Below are 21,732 nucleotides of genomic sequence, written 5' to 3'. Positions count from 1 at the left end.
CCATACAATTTGTGCAGTACACCGATATCCAATATGTGGGGAAAAACTACTGTTTGGGCACACAGCAGGGCTCAGAAGTGAAGGAGCACCATTTATCTTTTGGAGTGCAAATTGGCTGGAATAGATAGTGGACACTATATCTTGTTTGCAGAGCCTCTGATGTGTCTGAATAGTGGAAGCCCCCCACAAGTAAGCCTATGTTGGAAACCACATCCCTGAAGGAATTTGTCTAGAGGTGTTGTGAGCACTTTGAACCCATAGGTGCTTCACAGACATTTGCTGTTTCCTCCAATACCTATATTTAATCTGGAAACACTTTTCAGGCACAGTGCAAAGCTCAGAAGGGAAAGAGTGCCATATTATAGTGCAGATTTTACTATTATGGTTTGTGGGCTCCATGACCCATTGGAAGAGCCCTTGAGGTGCCAGAACAGCAGAACCCCCCCATAAGTGACCCCATTTTACAAAAAACCTCTCAATGAATTCATCTAAGGGTGCAGTGATCATATTAACACCATAGGTGTGTCTCAAAATGTTATACCATTGGACAGTGAAGAAAAAATAATTAGATTTTTACAACAAAAAATGTTTAAACCCCAGATTTTACGTTTTCACACTGGGAAATGGCTAAAATGGCACCAAATCTTGTCACACAATTTCTGCTGAACGTGGCAATACCCCATATGTGGCTGCACAATAATATATAACCATACGGTGAGACTCTAGAAGGAAGGGGCGCCATTTGACCCTTAAAGAACAAATTGTATAAGAATAGTTAGCATACTCCATATACAGAGCCCCTAAGTGCCAGAAGAACAGAAATCACCCTCAAGTGACACCATTTTGGAAAGGATACCCTTTTGGGAATATACAGTGGGTACAGAAAGTATTCAGACCCTTTTACATTTTTCACTCTTTGTTTCATTGCAGCCATTTGGTAAATTCAAAAAAAGTTTATTTTTTCCTCATTAATGTACACTCTGTACCAGATCTTGACTGAAAAAAATCAGAAATGTAGAAATTTTTGCAAATTTATTAAAAAAGAAAAACCGAAATATGACATGGTTATAAGTATTTAGACCCTTTGCTCAGACACTCATTTTTTAGTTAAATGCTGACTATTTCCTTGTGATCATCCTTGAGATGGTTCTACTCCTTCATTGGAGTCCAGCTGTGTTTAATTAAACTGATAGGACTCGATTTGGAAAGGCACACACCTGTCTATATAAGACCTCACAGTTCGCAGTGCATATCAGACCAAATGAGAATCATGAGGTCAAAGGAACTGGCCAAGGAGCTCAGAGACAGAATTGTGGCAAGGCACAGATCTGGCCTAGGTTACAAAAGAATTTCTGCATACTCAAGGTTCCAAAGAGCACAGTGGCCTTCATAATACTTTAATTGAAGAATTTTTGGACCACCAGAAGTCTTCATAGACCTGGCCGTCCAGCCAAACTGAACAATCATGGGAGAAGAGCCTTGGTGAGAGAGGTAAAGAAGAACCCCAAGATCACTGTGGCTGAGCTCCAGAGATGCAGTAGGGAGATGGGAGAAAGTTCCGCGCAGTCAACTATCACTGCAGCCCTCCACCAGTCGGGCCTTTACGGCAGAGTGGCACGACGGAAGCCTCTCCCCTGTGCAAGACATATGAAAGTCTGCATAGAGTTTGCTAAAAAACTGAAGGACTCCCAGACTATGAGAAATAAGATTCTCTGGTCTGATGAGGTGAAGATAGAACTTTTTGGTAATAATTCTAAGCGGTATGTGTGGAGAAAACCAGGCACTCCTCATCACCTGCCCAATACAATCCCAACAGTGAAACATGGTGGTGGCAGCATCATGCTATGGGGGTGTTTTTCAGCTGCAGAGACAGGACAACTGGTTGCAATTGAAGGAAATATGAATGTGGCCAAGTACAGAGATATCCTGGTTGAAACCCTCTTACAGAGTGCTCTGGACCTGACTTGGCTGAAGGTCCACCTTCCAACAACACAGTGACCCTAAGCACACAGCTAAAATAACAAAGGAGTGGCTTAAGAACAACTCTGACTATTCTTGACTGGCCCAGCTAGAGCCCTGACCTAAACCCAATTAAGCATCTCTGGAGAGACCTGAAAGTGGCTGTTTACCAACGTTCACCATCCAACATGATGGAACTGGGGAGGATATGCAAGGAAGAATGGCAGAGGATCCCCAAATCCAGGTGTGAAATACTTGTTGCATCATTCCCAAGAAGACTCATGGCTGTACGAGCTCAAAAGGGTGCTTCTACTCAATACTGAACAAAGCGTCTGAATACTTATGACCATGTGATGTTTCAGTTTTTTCTTTTTTTAAAAAATTTGCAAAAATTACTACAGTTCTGGAGGGTTTTCAGTCAAGATGGGGTGCAGAGTACATTAATGAGAAAAAATGAACTTTTTAAATTTACCAAATGGCTTCAATGAAACACATGAATGCTAATTGTGGTTTAGGCGCACTGTGGGACTCAGAAGGGAGGGGGAGCATTTGGATTTGGGAGTGGTAGGAATACCTGCCATGGACAAAATCATCCCCCTCTGCTTCCCAGACTGCTCCATCAGTCTCTCCGTGCTGGAGGTGAAGCTAGTGCACACTTGAGTGGTGCCTCGTGTGTGGCAGTGGTGAGCTATGCTTACGGGACGCCATGCTTCCCACTGGTTTCACGGCCTAGGAGACATGGGACGCTGCGTCTCCAGATTGCCAGGCAACACAGGACACTGTCTTGCTTGATGGTAGTCGTTGGTGGGAATTTCTGAACCCTGCTGTCCAGGTGAGCAGGGAGTGGCTCCCTGGACAAAGCTGGGAGGAATGTATCACCTGATCGTTATCATTGCATTTGGGCTGGCTATATAAGGCCTGCTTCTAATCCAATTCAGTGCTGTTTATACAGTTTCCTTGCATAGTGGTATGGTGAGTGCTTCCTGGTTGGGTTCTGGTTGCTTCTCAGTACTTGCTAATGGTCGTTATTGGTTCTTCTTTATTAGCTATTGTCCTGGTGTCAAGGTGAAAATGTATTTTCTTATATACCTTTTATACTTTTATAAATCTTTATCTTCTTTTTGTACTGCTATACTTTTATACTGTGAAACAATAAGTTTTTCCTATCTGCTAGCTAATGCAAATGTAATTGTATCTAAAGATGGCCGCCAGTGTTCATTGTTCATTTCAGTTTAGAATGTGAAGAGTTAAGTTTAATTTCTCTTGAAAAAGATAACTCTGGAATGTGAAGGAAGAAGTAACCATCGAAGATGTCCTGACGAATCAGAGAGAGAGACTGGACACTAGATGTATGCTGCTTAAACTCCGCCTAATGCATTCCTTTTTCCTAAACAATAGTACTGTGTATTCAAAAAAAAAAAATAAAGTAGTTGCTGCTCGGCTCTGGACACAGGTGAACGCAAGAGCGTCAGCAAAGATTGAATCAGCTACGTGTCTGAATCATTTCTTTTTCCGGTACCAGAAGTTCTGCGCTCACATTACAATTTGGAATGACTGGTGAATGAGGATTAATTGTCGTATTACGACCCCGACAATTTTGGCAGCCCAACGGGGGGCGTGGCCAGCGATCCGAGACTCTCTGGACCCATGCCTGGATGTCTGTGGATGATACCCGTAGTGGCTGACCTCGAGGACTGATCACCCTCACACGGTAAGTGGCGATCATATACACTGTATGTGTCACACTTGCTAGTGTCTCAGCCGTTATTGGTTTGTCTGTGGTCTCTTTGGGTCCGGGAGGTGAATGATCGAGTGGTGAGATCAAACGTGATCCTGTGCCACGCTCTGAACCAGCAACTGAGAGACGTCGCATCCTGTGCGACCTCTGTACACCACACCTCCTTTACCGGTCATTGTACTCCATTCAACCATCCTACCCGTGACTATTGTCTAGTAGTGAAGTGGACTGAAAAATAGAGCCAGTTGTAGATTGTGGGGCAGCTTAGAGAAAGGGATAGGAGACGCAGCCTCTGTGATATTGTGCTGACAGGTAAATAAGGCGTTCCGTGAGGGGACCACCTGTCCAGGCAGGTAAATAAGGCGTTCCGTGAGGGGACCACCTGTCTAGTTAGGTAACCTAAGACGTTCCGTGAGGGGACCACCTATATTTTTGTGGAGGGGTCTCATTAGGAGGCTGCCTCCCAATGGTTGGAATATCGTGGCAGGATAGTCTGTAATCACTGTGTTCTGGTTTAGGGACAGGAAACATTGAGCGCGAGGCTCTTTTCCTAGTACGTCGAACGTGAGGCTCCGTACTGTGGAACTCAGTGTTGAAGATCGCTGCTAGTGGTTTTACTGCAGGAAACCATAGTATTCTGTAAGAGTCATGTTGCGTCTTTTTAAGCAGAAGAAGTCAGTGCCCCACAAATTAGATGAGGATGCTGTGGAAGTCAAGGCAATAGTACAGTCACGAGAGGGCAAGAAGGCAGTCAAGAATGTTGAGAAATTGTATAAGCATGTAGGATTGCCCTCGTCAGGGAGACTACAGCCGGCTATGTGGTATAATCTCATAGAGAACAAACGAGGCATGTTGAAAGATAAAGGATTGTTAGAACAAGCACAAGCTCATCTGCGAGTTGCGCGAGGCTTGAAGAATGAAGGATGGAAAGAAGTCGATGGGGGGGGAGGTTCAGACAATGCAGAGCCCGTGTTTGGTTATAAAATGCCTTTGAACTGTGATCTTACAGATTGTAAAATGGCCGCCGTGCCACTGGTGATGAAAATGCAGTCCCAACCACCACCCTATAATGGCGATGGGCCAAACTCTCCAGAAGCGTGGGTGTGTCCTGCTTGTGGCGTGCAGAATCCAAACTGGGTGGAAATCTGCCGTGTGTGTGGGGCGGGCCGTCCTCAGGGGTCCGCCCAGATCATGGGAGGAAGTGGGGCATGCCACACTTCCTCCAGCGGCCATCTTGGTGCACCCGGAACTTCCCCCGGAAGTGGGGCGTGCCACGCCTCCACCGGCAGCCATCTTGGTGCACCTGGAATTCCTCCCCAGCCACTATGTCCGCTGGTAACACTTTCCGGCGAGTACTATCAGGGACCACCACTTCCTGAGAAACCTCCAGCACCGACTGATGCTGCCTCCACCTCCAATGTTCCCGTATCCACTTCAGTCTCGGGGTCTAGTCTCCCAGTGCAACCCACTGTGATATTTGTAAACACGCCAGGTCAGGGTCCCTTTACCCTCGATGCTCTGACCGGCAGTGCAGCTTTTCAGTCCGCTATGCGTATGAGACGCCAAGTTATCGGAGATGATGAAGAATCAGAGGACCAGGACAACCAGGCCGTTACAATTCCCCCTGCCCTGCCAATGCTATTAGGTCCGTTCGAATCCCCCCGGCCTGGAAGGAGCCCACTACCTACCCCTCTCAACAAATCCTCTAAGCTGCCCCATGACCCCGAAATCTGGTTCCCCTGTCATTCACGTTATTACATCACACCTCAGGGCTCCCAGGTTCTCTTCTCAGTGGGCTATGGGGACATACTTACCCACCAGGTGGGAGCCATAGTGAACCCAGCTAATTCTGCCCTGTCACATAGAGGTGGTTTGGCCCAACAGATAGCTAAAAAGGGGGGCCCATCCATAGCTCAAGCGTGTCAGGCCTACCTTGTCAATTATGGCCCCTTGCATCCAGGAGATGCTATGACTACCCAGGGAGGGAATTTGCCCTGTGATATAGTGCTACACACTGCAGGCCCTATATACGACAACAGGACACCCGAACACTGCCGTACAATGTTGCAGACTGCCCTGCAGACAGTGGTCATCCTTGCAGGACGGCTAGGGAGAGATACACTTCCTCGTAGAACTTTGGCTGTACCATTGATATCTTCAGGACTCTTTGGATACCCACTGGGCCCCTGTATGAAGGAACATGTTGAAGTCATCAAGAATTGCCTCCAATCAACCCCAAATCTAGACTTACAAGAAGTCAGAATCGTCTGTTACCACGAGTCTGGATTAGAGGGCATCATGCCCTTGGTAGCTGAATACATGGTGCCACTGATGCATACGGGTATAAAGCCTGTGGATGAGATAACACCCACAGCACCCCCAACTGCCCCGGAGGGCGAGGTAGTGACACATGACGAAGAAGAAGAAGAACTGAAGCTGAAGTACAAACCCTTCACTCCGGTACAGATTGATGCTATTGTCAGCAAGTTATGTGACCCAGACAAATTTCCCATGCAGTATGTGAGGAGACTGGAGCAGATTAGGAGCATCTATGGGGCTACATGGTCAGATCTATCAGGTATTACATCTATCAGAGCCTCCGAATACTTTCTCCCCACTATCATGAAGGAATTGGACCCCACTAAAGCAGGACCTCTCAACAAGTTCAAGTCCGGAAAGGAGTTTATTGCTCAACTCACAAAGTGGGCCCAGGATCGTCTCTGTGACGAAGCAGGATCAATACAGGATATACGACAAGAATCTGGAGAAGCTGTGGAGAAATATGCTGCCAGACTAACTATGCAGTTTGAAGATTTGGGTTATTCAACTCATGTGAAGACGCAGGCAGCCTTGTTGGTCCGTGCTTTTATTGATGGTCTGGAAGATCCACTGAAGGATAAGGTCATGAAGCTTCGTCCCGAATTACCTGATGGTCCTCTAAAACAGGCCCTTACTGTTGTGAAGAGTTATCAGAAAATGCTTCAAAGGGAAGAGAAAGAAGCAGAAAAAGAAGCAGCAAAGGAAGCAGAGAAGGAAGCGCAGAAGGACAAAGGAAAGAAGAAACCAGCCATGTATATGGCAGAGGCCTCAGAAGTACCTGTTATGGTGTATCAGGCTCAGGATCGGTACAGACACCCATCTACAGGACCAAGAAGGTCCCAAAGCCGACACTACAGGGACAGACCAGATCGTGATGACCAAGGAAGACCTCTATGTTGGGAGTGTGGCAGTCTTAATCATATGAGAAGTGATTGTCCCCACAGGGGGTACCCTCAGAGACCTCCTCCTCCTCCACACTCATGAAGTTCAGGCCAACCGGTGCCCACTTTTCCCGCCACCTGTACTTCTTCATCTTGCGGTACAGTGACCCTGGAAGTGGACAGCCAACCTCTCAAGTTTTTAGTGGACACTGGGGCGGCCACCTCTGTTATCTCTTCATCTCAGCTGCCTCCTACGATTTCCCTGTCTTCAGATTTCCTCACGTGTATTGGAGTTGAAGGCCAACAAACCTCATCACCACTCACTGTTCCTGTCTCAGCTGGCCCTTTCTCTGGTGTCTTTGCCAAATTTCTGGTGTCTGAAACCTGCCCTGTCAACCTTCTAGGAGCTGACCTCCTTCAAAGGCTTCATGCTACCATCACCTTCGGTGATCAAGGGATGGAACTGCAGTTACAGGACCCTGCCTCACAACAAGGCACTGAAGATTGTTGTGTCCTTAAAGCTTTCCCTCTGATGATGATGACTCTGCAAACGACACCTTCCCCGGATTTGCCCAATGTACCTACCGGTCTGTGGTCAACTGGACCTGAAGATGTGGGTCTGCTCAAAGTGCCTCCAGTAAAAGTACACCTCAAACCTGGGCATCCGTACCCCAGACTACCTCAGTATCCACTTAAGGCTGCCCAAGAGCAGAGCCTTGGAGTTCAGATTACCTCCCTCCTGCGTTCTGGAGTGCTAATCAGATGTGTTTCACCCTGCAACACGCCCCTGTTTCCGGTAAAGAAAAAGACAGCTCCTGGAGACCCTCCAAAATACAGACTCGTACAGGACCTCAGAGCAGTCAATTCAGCCACCATCTTGGAAACTCCTGTGGTACCCAACCCCAACACCTTGCTTTCCCAAGTGCCTACTTCAGCAACACTCTTCACCGTCATTGACCTGGCTAATGCTTTCTTCAGTGTCCCGCTTCATGAAGACTCACAGTTCTTATTTGCCTTCACGTTTCAAGGATCTCAGCTGACCTGGACCAGGACACCTCAAGGTGCCCAGAACTCCCCTAACCAGTTCACACATGCTATGAAGATGACCCTGGATCCGTGGGTGTTACAGAATCTTCATGTCACGCTTCTCCAGTATGTTGATGACCTACTCCTCTGTGGAACTGAAGAGAATCTGTTTGCTGCTTCTGAGTCCTTACTCCTCTTCCTCCACTCTGCTAACTGCAAAGTCTCAAAGGCCAAGGTCCAGTGGTGCAAAGAGAAAGTTGTCTTCCTCGGACACTGCATCTCTCAAGGCTCGAGACACCTCACCGAGGACAGAAAACATGCCATCAAGGACATCCCTTATCCGAAGACGTACTCTGCTATGCAGTCTTTCCTAGGACTCATTACCTACTGCAGACAGTGGATTCCGGATGCTTCAAGACTCATGCAACCCTTGTATGACTGTCTTAAAACTGGAGGACCAGATTGGGAACATGCTGAAAATCCGTATATCTATGCTCAGCAAAAGGACTGTTTTGAGACTCTCAAGGAAGCTGTTGTCAGTGCCCCTGCTCTGGGTCTCCCTGACTACACTCAGCCGTTCCACCTCTTTGTTTCAGAGTCTGAAGGTTATGCCTCTGGTGTGCTAGCACAGAAACATGTTGATCTTTTCCGTCCTCTGGCCTACTACTCAGCCAGACTAGACCCTGTTGCCAGAACTGCTCCATCCTGTCTCAAGGCTGTACATGCGGCCCATGTTCTCCTGGACAAGTCTGCTGACATAGCCCTTGGTCATGACTTGGTCATTCAAGCTGGACATGATCTCTCTGCCGTCCTTCAACAAACATCTCCTAAGCATCTGACGAGCCAAAGACATCTCAGGCTTCAGTGCTCTCTACTTCTGCCTTCCAACATCACTTTCCAGAAATGTACTACTATCAACCCAGCCACTTTGCTTCCACATTCTAGGGGGGAGTTACCTGAATGGTATAAGGACTTACCAGACTGGAGATCACCTGGTGACCCACATGACTGTGTAAAAGCACTGGAACAAGAAATTTCTGCACCACAGAATGTGGTAACTCAGGAACTCCTCAACCCTGATTTGCAACTATGGACTGATGGATCCCGATTTGCAGACTCTTATGGCAAGTTCCACACTGGATATGCTGTCACCACTGACACAGAAGTCCTTCTGGCTGAAGCTCTACCACCTCACCTGTCAGCTCAGGAAGCCGAACTTGTGGCCCTACAACAAGCATGTTATCTAGCAGAAGGGAAAACGGCCAATGTCTACACTGACTCAAGATACGGCTATGGAATCTGTCACGATTTCGGATTCCTATGGAAATCCCGAGGGTTCATTACGGCTACAGGAACCCCTGTTAAACATGCACTAAGGATTAAAGCCCTGATGAAGGCACTGGAGCTCCCCGCACAGATTGCGGTGATCAAGGTCAAAGCTCATGGGAAAGTCAACTCGAAGGAAACTAGAGGAAACCATTTAGCGGATCAAGCTGCCAAAGCTGCTGCCATAAAGAATGTCTCAGCAAAGTGGGAAGAAGAAGAAACAGCATCAGAAAAACCCTGTTGGGAAGACACTGCTACACCCGTGATGCCTGTGCTTACCAGAGCACAAACAAAGGAACAAGCAACCAAGGAAACTACCCAAGCCGAAGAAGAACGAGACTTTGAGAAGTCTGAAGCCCGAAGAAAGAAGAAGTTGATAGAAGACATGGAAATGGAATACCCTGCCACTGGATCTGGCTGGAAGCCAGCTCGACCACCTGAAGAAAGATTGTGGGAAGAACAAAAGTTGACCTCTAGAGAAGAAAAGAAACAGTGGGAAGCTGCAGGAGCCATTCATGGGAATCGTAGTTCTGCTGGACAATATCAATTTTCTAGACTCTATAAGGTGGATGGGAGACCCTGTCTACCCAAAAGAATGTATCCAGCCGTTGCAGCATGGGCTCATGGATCAACTCATCGAGGAAAGAACCAAGCACTAGCCTGTATCAAGAAGCTCTACTGGGCCCCAGGAATCTCTACCACTGTCACCGCTTACTCAAGAGCCTGCCCAGTCTGTGCCATCTGTAACCCAACAGCCACCGCCAAGGTTCCACTTCAGCATCTTGCCAAACCAGATTACCCTTGGCAGAGAATCCAGGTTGATCATATTCAAATGCCCAAGTCAGGAAAGTATGAGTATGTCCTAGTGGCTGTGGATATGTTCTCAGGATGGCCTGAAGCCTACCCAGTGACCAATATGACTGCCAAAACTACAGCTAAGAAGCTCATCACTGAAATTTCGTGCAGATTTGGAATACCCGAAGTTGTTGAATCAGATCAAGGCCCAGCCTTCACTGCCAATGTCTACGAGGAATTGTGGCACATGTTAGGGACAGATTTGGGTCTACACACCCCTTATCACCCCTCCAGTTCAGCCAAAGTTGAGAGGATGAACTCCACAATTAAGACACAATTGCTTAAAATGAGCCAGGACCACCCACTCCCGTGGCCAGATTTGCTCCCTGTGGTCTTATACCATATCAGACACACCCCACAGGGAAAACACGGCCTGACTCCCTTTGAGATTCTTTTCGGTGCTCCACCTAAAATAGGAGATATTAGGCCTCAAGAGTTGTCTGAGACAAATGATAAAGTTGTACAATTTGTGATTGCATTGTCTAAGGAACTGTCTAACACCCATTCTACAGTTTCTGCTTCTCTTCCAGAATCCACAGGTGACGTGGTCCATGACTTTGTGCCTGGAGACCTGGTGTATGTGAAAAAGTTTGTGCGCAGAGATTGTCTCCAGCCAAGATTTGAAGGACCCCACACGGTGATCCTGGTCACCCCCACTGCAGTAAAACTTGAAGGAAAGAGCACCTGGATTCACGCTTCACACTGCAAAAGAGACCGAACCAGTGTTTAGTCACAGAAGTGACTGAAGGGAAATGTTGCTGTTTTTGACCTTGGGACTGGGGGCCATCCTCACCCCTACCTCTTCGGCCCCTGTTGTAAATAAGAATTCTGGCCCCACTATTCTCTGGGTAAATCTGACAGCCCCGGTGAATATCTGGCGATTTGATTTCTGTGATGTAGTCAAGTGCCTTGAGACTGAGCGGATAGTAGAGGGAACTATCCAGTTTTATATGTGTGTTACCAGACAATACAATGATAATTGTCATTATTGGACAGATGCTGCCTGGAGTACAGGGAAAGATTGGGGATATAAACCTAGCGAAGCCATGTTCCCTAAGGATAGAACGGGTAGGACTCTCCGTGAGAGAATGCATCTTACAGCCCTTCTGCAACCACTTAGGGGCTGTAAATGGGGTAGAAGTTGTCACCCCCTCCTCTTGAATCTTGAAAACGCCCAATCTGCTGATCTGCAGACGTTTGTATTGGGAAGAAATTATAATTATGTATTTAGTGCTGGACCCCATGCGTATTTAGGCCATATACAGCTCCAGGATATTAGCTCTAGACCAACCAAGGCCCCTGTTACCAGTACACCTAAAACAGGCCCAGGTGAGCGTTTGCAAAATATAGTTAATGAAGTAATCCCCATTCCAGGTCTCAGTTGGCAAGAGGTTTTCTCCATAGAAACACAAACAGCCCCAAGGAAAAGAACAGAATGTATAATAATACAGTAGCGGCGCTCGTGAGATGGAAAAAGATGGCTGCGGGTACTGCTCCTTACCACACCAAGGAGAAAGAAGGAGGGGTAACTGCAAAAGAATGATATATAGTATACTTCAAAAACAATGTCTTTAGAGTTGCATATATATCTGTACCTGCGCTAAACTTATAGTGCACTGGAAAAAGATCACAATAAAATTAGTTTACCTGTGCGATGTGGAGTTTGTTTTAAGGAGAATTGCTTGTGAATATGAGTATCAGGTCATGAAATGATATGAAGAGGGACTGAGATGCAGGCGTTGGTTAGAAAGAGGGAAAAATAATCTCCATTAAAACTTGGTGGTAGGCTAGAAAGCAGTTTGTACTTAGCTGGGTCGGAGATTTTCTTTCTGTTAGTCAGGCGGCTTCTGCAGGCGCCGTCCCGGCCGGTGACGGGCGCTAGCGCGGCCTGGATTCTGTGAGTCCGGAGTTTTGCTTCGCAGGACCTGCAGTAAATTCAGGTCACGTGATCGCTGATCACGTGGTGCCCTTGGTACTAGTACGGAGCGCTGTGGGAGCCAAAAAACCAACGCGTTTCGGAAATACTACGGTTTCCTTCCTCAGGGTTGGCTCCCCCTGCGCTTCCTGGCCTTTTATATATGTGTGCTCAGCAATCTTGTTCTTTAAGGGCTCAGTTGAATGCAAATAGATCTACTTCGTTGTTTAAGCCCCTTGGTTTTAGGGTATCCAATTCAAAGATATACCTAGTCTCTTCCCTGGACATCTGTTGTATAAAGTCCCCATTTCGCCAATCTTGTTGGACTATTTTTATTCCTATCACTTTGATTCCTTGCGTGGATCCTTTGTGGTAATATGCAAAATGCTTAGATAATGGATGTGCATCATACTTTTTACGTATATTACTCAGATGTTCATTGATTCTTTTATGTAAAGGGCGTTTGGTGCGCCCAACGTACTGTTTTCCACATGGGCACTCTAAAACATATATGACTCCATGTGTGTTGCATGTTATGAAGTCTGTGATGGGAAATTTCTTACCGGTATTTGATGACACACATTTTTGTTTCTTTAGTTTCAAAGTTTTGCACATTTTGCACTTATGGCAAGGGAAGAAACCGTTAATTAATTGCTTGAATGGACCTTTTTTATTATTTGCTACAGGGTTGGGATTGCGTACCGTTGGGGCAATAATTAAACCCAAATTACGTGCTTTTCTAAACACGAACCGCGGGTGTTTTGATAATAAATCCCCTATTATTTTATCTTCCTTCAGTAAGCCCCAATGTCTTTTTACAATTTTCTTCAATATATGGGTATTGGAGTTGTACTGCATAATAATTGGTATTGTAATTTGGGTTTGTTGCTCCAGGGGACAGGCTGTGTTTTTACCTATTATTATATCATTAATAACCTTTTCTCCCACAAGCTCTATTCTGGGGATTTCATTCACCTCATCTTTTGCCAAAAATAGAGATTTCCTATCATACCCCTTATTTACAAATCTTTTAATCAATTCATCCGCCTCATCTTCATAGTCCGTGATGTTGGTACAGTTCCGTTTTGCTCTTATGAGCTGACTACGGGGGACATTAAGTAGCCACCTTGGTAGGTGGCAGCTATTTAAAGAAATAAAACTGTTAGAGTCTGTGTGTTTCTTGTACGTGCATGTTTGTAGTTTGCCATTATTGATCGATACGTTAAGATCAAGGAATTGTACCATCTCCTTACTAGTGTGGGCAGTAAATTGTAGATAAAATTCATTTTTATTCAAAACATTTAAAAATTGATTCAGATCAGTTTCCCCTCCTTCCCAGATAAAAAAGATATCGTCTATAAAACGCAGCCACAGGGCCAGACCCGCGCGCAGACTACCCCCCTGGTAGATGTGGGATTCCTCCCACCTACCCACATACAGGTTTGCATAGCTGGGCGCGAATCTGGTCCCCATGGCTGTACCCCATTGCTGGGTGTAGTAGTCCTCCTTATGTTTAAAAAAATTGTGAGTGAGGATAAAATTAGCACATTCTTTAATAAAATTCACCTTACTTGTTGATAAAACTTGTGACTTATTCAGAAAGTGTCCCATCGCCTCTGTTCCTTTCTCATGCTGTATCACTGTGTATAGTGATACAATATCCAGAGTACCAAGGATATAGTGGTTCTTCCAATGAAAATTGTCCAATATTTGTAAAATATGTTTTGTATCTTTAAGATAAGCAGGCAATGACGTTACTATAGTCTGTAGATAACAGTCCACATAGTGTGACAGATTTGATGTTAGATTCCCGATGCCTGAAATAATTGGACGGCCTGGTGGGCATTTCAGGTCTTTGTGAATCTTAGGAAGGTGGTAAAAAACCGATAACCTTGGGTGCGGTGTGTATATGTATTCGTATTCTTGTTTATTTATATGACCATCATCCAGGCCTTTAGTTAGAAGTTTTCTCAGGTCGTCCGTGAATTGGACTGAGGGGTCACCAGGCAACTTCATATAAGTCCTTGTGTCGCCTAAGAGGCGTTGGGCTTCTTTCTCATATTGTGATTGATCAAGAATCACAATACCGCCCCCTTTGTCGGCAGGGTGTATTATTAGATCTTCCCTTTGTTGCAGTGCACAGATGGCATTTCTTTCTTTTTTTGTTAGATTATATCTAATGTTTAAGCATTTTCTGTCACTTGCTTTTTTTATGTCTAGTATAACATTTCTTTGAAATGCTTCAAAGGGTTCCGAGTATTCGTTTAGTGGATTGAATTTTGACTTGGCTCTTAGGTTGGTGAAGCCATTGGGTTGTATCCTATGTATTGCGGCCACTGATTTGATCTCTGCATATGGACTTGGATTTTTCTTTATAAAATACTTTTTTATGGCCAATTTACGCATAAACTGCTTGACTCCAATGAACGCCTGAAATTTGTTAAAACTTGCTGCGGGTGCGAATTTTAAACCTTTTTGTAATAATGCTATTTCATCGTCCTTCAGTTTATATGTACTTAAATTAAAAAATTTTTGATTCTCATTGTTTGCTTCCTTTGGGGTCTTCTTTTTTTGGGCGAGTTTCCCCCCCCTGCAGCCTCGGTACCGTTTCTTTTGTGACCTAACTGAAAAACCGGATAGGTATTTTTGCGCCCATTTCTTGTACTAAATCTCTGGCTGCTATGTGATTTTGCGAGTATACTAGTATGTGGTTCTGCCATATCTTTATCTGTCTGTGGCTGTTCTACTATAGTATCTAATGCTTCGAACCGGTTCTGAGTTGTAATTGGAGTAGAAATAGTCTCTATATTGTTGGTTTCAACTGTTACAAAAACTTCACGGTGCCCTCCTTGGGCTGGTATGTTATCCGCCTCTGGTGTCTGCTGTTCATTGTTATTAATAACTGGTGTCAGATGTATAGAGAAGATCTCTTCTGATGAATTCATAGAAAAACTACTATTGTCAATTTGATCAATTGTTTCTAACTCTACTACACTCCTTTGTTGTCGGTGCTCGAATGGTGGGACTGAGTCACGTCCAAATTTACGCTTCTTTTTCTCTACTATTTCTTTCTCCTTGTTGTTTACACGATTTTTTATGCTATTTGAGAGTTTCCCTATTTCAGGATGGTTTTTATATGGATCAATCTCCTTAAATAATTTGGAGATTTCGCTTTTGCTAGCTATTAACTGGTCTCTACGTTTATTAATAATGAATGCTATCGCCTGTTTTGAAAATGCCTTTAATAATTGGTCCCATTCCTTTAGAGTGTTTTCGTCCCCTATGTCTCCAGTCAATGTTTTATGTATAATTAGGCCTTTTGGGATGCAGTCAAAGGCCAGATAACGTTCTAAAGTCACTACCTCCCACAAGTCTCTCATTTCTTTTAACAGGAGCTGTTCAAGACGTTTCAATGATTCCTTTGCAAGGTGTATATTATTCTCATTTATGTTACTTGGCACCTTTGATTTTCCTAGATTAAAAAAGGACTCTATATAGTGTATACGACCTTTTCTATCCTCCCATAGAATGCTCATGATTAAAAGAGGGAGGGGGGGGAGGGTGTGTGGCTTACCCTAAAGGAATATATGTAAATTGATAAAAGTATTAGACCAGTGCAACTATACCACAGCTGCCGGCTACTAGTTGTGGTTATTTGGATAAAGAACAGAATGTATAATAATACAGTAGCGGCGCTCGTGAGATGGAAAAAGATGGCTGCGGGTACTGCTCCTTACCACACCAAGGAGAAAGAAGGAGGGGTAACTGCAAAAGAATGATATATAGTATACTTCAAAAACAATGTCTTTAGAGTTGCATATATATCTGTACCTGCGCTAAACTTATAGTGCACTGGAAAAAGATCACAATAAAATTAGTTTACCTGTGCGATGTGGAGTTTGTTTTAAGGAGAATTGCTTGTGAATATGAGTATCAGGTCATGAAATGATATGAAGAGGGACTGAGATGCAGGCGTTGGTTAGAAAGAGGGAAAAATAATCTCCATTAAAACTTGGTGGTAGGCTAGAAAGCAGTTTGTACTTAGCTGGGTCGGAGATTTTCTTTCTGTTAGTCAGGCGGCTTCTGCAGGCACCGTCCCGGCCGGTGACGGGCGCTAGCGCGGCCTGGATTCTGTGAGTCCGGAGTTTTGCTTCGCAGGACCTGCAGTAAATTCAGGTCACGTGATCGCTGATCACGTGCTGCCCTTGGTACTAGTACGGAGCGCTGTGGGAGCCAAAAAACCAACGCGTTTCGGAAATACTACGGTTTCCCTCCTCAGGGTTGGCTCCCCCTGCGCTTCCTGGCCTTTTATATATGTGTGCTCAGCAATCTTGTTCTTTAAGGGCTCAGTTGAATGCAAATAGTTCTACTTCGTTGTTTAAGCCCCTTGGTTTTAGGGTATCCAATTCAAAGATATACCTAGTCTCTTCCCTGGACATCTGTTGTATAAAGTCCCCATTTCGCCAATCTTGTTGGACTATTTTTATTCCTATCACTTTGATTCCTTGCGTGGATCCTTTGTGGTAATATGCAAAATGCTTAGATAATGGATGTGCATCATACTTTTTACGTATATTACTCAGATGTTCATTGATTCTTTTATGTAAAGGGCGTTTGGTGCGCCCAACGTACTGTTTTCCACATGGGCACTCTAAAACATATATGACTCCATGTGTGTTGCATGTTATGAAGTCTGTGATGGGAAATTTCTTACCGGTATTTGATGACACACATTTTTGTTTCTTTAGTTTCAAAGTTTTGCACATTTTGCACTTATGGCAAGGGAAGAAACCGTTAATTAATTGCTTGAATGGACCTTTTTTATTATTTGCTACAGGGTTGGGATTGCGTACCGTTGGGGAAGGAAACCGTAGTATTTCCGAAACGCGTTGGTTTTTTGGCTCCCACAGCGCTCCGTACTAGTACCAAGGGCACCACGTGATCAGCGATCACGTGACCTGAATTTACTGCAGGTCCTGCGAAGCAAAACTCCGGACTCACAGAATCCAGGCCGCGCTAGCGCCCGTCACCGGCCGGGACGGCGCCTGCAGAAGCCGCCTGACTAACAGAAAGAAAATCTCCGACCCAGCTAAGTACAAACTGCTTTCTAGCCTACCACCAAGTTTTAATGGAGATTATTTTTCCCTCTTTCTAACCAACGCCTGCATCTCAGTCCCTCTTCATATCATTTCATGACCTGATACTCATATTCACAAGCAATTCTCCTTAAAACAAACTCCACATCGCACAGGTAAACTAATTTTATTGTGATCTTTTTCCAGTGCACTATAAGTTTAGCGCAGGTACAGATATATATGCAGCCCCAAGGAAAAACCTATGGTTAGAATGGGTAAGATACAATGTAAAAGTCCAGAACATCTCTGTAGGATGTATTGCTTGTGCTGCTGCGAATACACATCTCTACACACATGCATTGCTTTTCCCTGATGACAACATCACTGCCTGTGTTATGAATCTGTTGAAAGGTTTGAAGCCCACTGATTGCCCAGACTATGTCCCACTAATTCATGAGAAACCCAAACTAAAGGTCCCAGGAGAAGTAATCGTATTAGCTGACAATTACACCTGCTACAATTCCTATAACACTACAGGTACACCAGTAGGGATCTTCGAGACAGGTTTCTGCAGGGAGAACAGTTCTTTAGATACTGACTTGCTAATCAAACATACACATTATATGTACGACATTTATTGGTTATGTGGGGATGGTAAGCTCCGTCCTAGGTTGCCTAATGCCTGGATAGGCCAATGCACCCTTGTTAAACTAGCCATGCAGTTTAAGATTCTACCTTGGGATCCAAAGATACCTGATGAACCTACCAGAAAGAGGAGAAGTCTCGATCAGCTCCACATGAGTTATGAAGAAGATCCACTAGTATATATTGATGCCATTGGAGTGCCAAGGGGGGTACCTGACCAGTTTAAAGCCCAGAACCAGATTTATGCCGGCTTTGCTTCTATAATCCCACAGGTGCAGATTAATAAAAATGTTGAATGGATCAATTACATATATTACAGTGAACAAAGGTTTGTCAATTTTAGCCAAGATGCCTTCCAGGGTATAGTTGAAGAATTGGGCCCTAACACTAGAATGACTCTTCAAAACCGACTAGCCCTTGATATGATTTTAGCTGAGAAAGGAGGAGTTTGTGGGATGGTAGGAGAGGAGTGTTGTACCTATATCCCTCAGAACACTGGAGTGAATGGAAAAACCATGATAGCCCTTAAAAAGATAACTGGGTTAGCAGCAGAATTGAAAACTAATGCCGGAGTAGACACATCCTTCTTTTCTAGTTGGTTGGGTGGGCTCAAGGGATTCTTTCAACAGGCCTGTCTGGTACTGATTGCCCTCCTTGTAATTGGATCGATAATTCTCTGTTGTGTTATTCCCTTGTACAAAAAGGTTATTGCCAAAGCAACTCCGACTGGCACCTTCCTCAATCAAGAAATAGACCCACCAGAGTACAATGGTACTGATCCAGGGGAGATCCCGAAGTATATTCCTCTCAAGAGAGTAGGCAAAACCCCCCATTCTCAGATGATGCTAAGAGATCTAGTTTAGGGACAGTGGGAGAACTCCATGTGAGGTTAGTGAAGGGTTCAGCTGCCTGGAGGCCTCTCGCTAGGGGAGAGTTTCTGAGGTGTCTGGATGAAGAAATCCACCTCCCCTTTCCCCATCACATGGACAGTCTCGAAGGATCCTTCTTTAAGGGAAAAACTTAGTGTTTAGGGGGGATTGTCAAGGTGAAAATGTATTTTCTTATATACCTTTTATACTTTTATAAATCTTTATCTTCTTTTTGTACTGCTATACTTTTATACTGTGAAACAATAAGTTTTTCCTATCTGCTAGCTAATGCAAATGTAATTGTATCTAAAGATGGCCGCCAGTGTTCATTGTTCATTTCAGTTTAGAATGTGAAGAGTTAAGTTTAATTTCTCTTGAAAAAGATAACTCTGGAATGTGAAGGAAGAAGTAACCATCGAAGATGTCCTGACGAATCAGAGAGAGAGACTGGACACTAGATGTATGCTGCTTAAACTCCGCCTAATGCATTCCTTTTTCCTAAACAATAGTACTGTGTATTCAAAAAAAAAAAAATAAAGTAGTTGCTGCTCGGCTCTGGACACAGGTGAACGCAAGAGCGTCAGCAAAGATTGAATCAGCTACGTGTCTGAATCATTTCTTTTTCCGGTACCAGAAGTTCTGCGCTCACATTACAATTTGGAATGACTGGTGAATGAGGATTAATTGTCGTATTACGACCCCGACACTGGGGTTTCCCTTTGGTTTTCATTTTTTGCTAGCTTTGGATTTACTCTTTTACCTGACTCCTCATCGTCCGAGTTACCAACACCAGCTATCCTGTGACAGCAGTCTGGGAAGGGCTTTGTAAAGCCCCCTCTCCTTCGGGAGTGGGTGAAGAATTTCCTGACCCTTAAGGATTTGTCTAGCAGTGGTGGTTTGCACAAAGTGCATCTGTGAGTGCGCTTTTGATAGTCCAATGCGAGTTTCTCCAGAGTAATTATTCCTTCGCATAACATAATAAACAGTCATTAACAAAAATAAAAAATAAAAAATGGACCCGGTCAAACAGCTTGCTGATCAATTGCAAGGTGTCTTGAGATTGTTCCAGGATCTGGCTAATACCCTTAGTCAGCATAGTCAAACTCTTGCTCAAGGGGTCCCCACATTGCAGCAGTTTTCTACCATAAGGAGCACCCATGTAGAACCTAAGGTTCCCTTTCATAATTTTTTTGGGGGGGATCGTAAGCAATTTGACAGAGCCTTAGAGACTCGTCATGAGAGATCTACACTCACCGGACACTTTATTAGGTACACCATGCTAGTAACGGGTTGGACCCCCTTTTGCCTTCAGAACTGCCTCAATTCTTCGTGGCATAGATTCAACAAGGTGCTGGAAGCATTCCTCAGAGATTTTGGTCCATATTGACATGATGGCATCACACAGTTGCCGCAGATTTGTCGGCTGCACATCCCAGAGATGCTCCATACAAGGCAGGATGGATCCATGCTTTCATGTTGTTTACGCCAAATTCTGACCCTACCATCCGAATGTCGCAGCAGAAATCGAGACTCATCAGACCAAGCAACGTTTTTCCAATCTTCTACTGTCCAATTTCGATGAGCTTGTACAAATTGTAGCCTCAGTTTCCTGTTCTTAGCTGAAAGGAGTGGTACCCGGTGTGGTCTTCTGCTGCTGTAGCCCATCTGCCTCAAAGTTCGACGCACTGTGCGTTCAGAGATGCTCTTAGGCCTACCTTGGTTGTAACGGGTGGCGATTTGAGTCACTGTTGCCTTTTTATCAGCTCGAACCAGTCTGCCCATTCTCCTCTGACCTCTGGCATCAACAAGGCATTTCCGCCCACAGAACTGCCGCTCACTGGATTTTTTTTCTTTTTCGGACCATTCTCTGTAAACCCTAGAGATGGTTGTGCGTGAAAATCCCAGTAGATCAGCAGTTTCTGAAATACTCAGACCAGCCCTTCTGGCACCAACAACCATGCCACGTTCAAAGGCACTCAAATCACCTTTCTTCCCCATACTGATGCTCGGTTTGAACTGCAGGAGATTGTCTTGACCATGTCTACATGCCTAAATGCACTGAGTTGCCGCCATGTGATTGGCTGATTAGAAATTAAGTGTTAACAAGAAGTTGGACAGGTGTACCTAATAAAGTGGCCGGTGAGTGTATATGAAGGAGAATTTGGCTAATGGCTACTCCAAATCCACTGTGGGATTGGGATTTTTTTAAATTTCCAAAATATATGGGGGTTTGTGCCCAGGTATTGATTATCGGGAGCTCAATCGTATTAGTGTACGCAACCAGTATCCCCTTACACTCATTCCTAAACTCTTTAACCAACTTATTGGGGCTAATTAGTTCACCAAGCTGGATCTCAGGCAAGCCTATAACCTTGTCTGCATCAAAAGGAGAAATAAGTAGAAAACAGCTTTAAATACCACGGAAGGCCACTATGATTATCTTGTCATGCCCTTTGGGCTTTGTAACTCCCCTGATGTATTTCTAGCACTGGTCAATGATGTTTTTCAGGACCTCTTGGGTTTCTTTGTCATTGTTTAGATTGATGAAATCCTCATCTTTTCTAAGGACCTGTTACCGCCTTAGTCTCTCATATCTATGGATTTCATAACTGATCTCCCAAGGACTAAGAGTATAACCACTGTTTGGGTAATTTTTGACCGATTTTCATGGTGCCCCTATGAATATTGAATCTGATCGATGCTCCCAATTTATTTCCAGGATTTGGAGAGCTTTCTGTAAGAGACTCGCGAGCTGTCATTGTAAAACGCAGACCACCCTCAGACTAACAGGCCGATTGAGCGAATCAACCAATGTTTGGAGTAATATTTAAGGTGTTTTTGCTCCCATAACCTTGTCTAATTTTGTCTTAAACAATAGGCACCTTTAGGCCCTTGGTATGTCCCCTATCTTTCTGTAATCAAGGTTTCCATCCTCGGTCCTCATGCTTTGAGCGGACATGTGGGACACTTCTGGCAGTCGCTGATGCATTCCACTATTTCAGGAACGTCTGGGTGGAGGCTTGGTGACATTTCATCTTCCTCACCACTCCGGGACATGCTGGGAGTTCTGTCCTCTGCCGGTTCCATGCACTGGGCCTCATGTCCTTGCTTGCTGCATACTTCC

The sequence above is a fragment of the Ranitomeya variabilis genome, chromosome 4, assembly GCF_051348905.1.
Source record: "Ranitomeya variabilis isolate aRanVar5 chromosome 4, aRanVar5.hap1, whole genome shotgun sequence".
NCBI lineage: Eukaryota > Metazoa > Chordata > Amphibia > Anura > Dendrobatidae > Ranitomeya > Ranitomeya variabilis.
Note: the sequence above shows the minus strand (reverse complement) of the source record.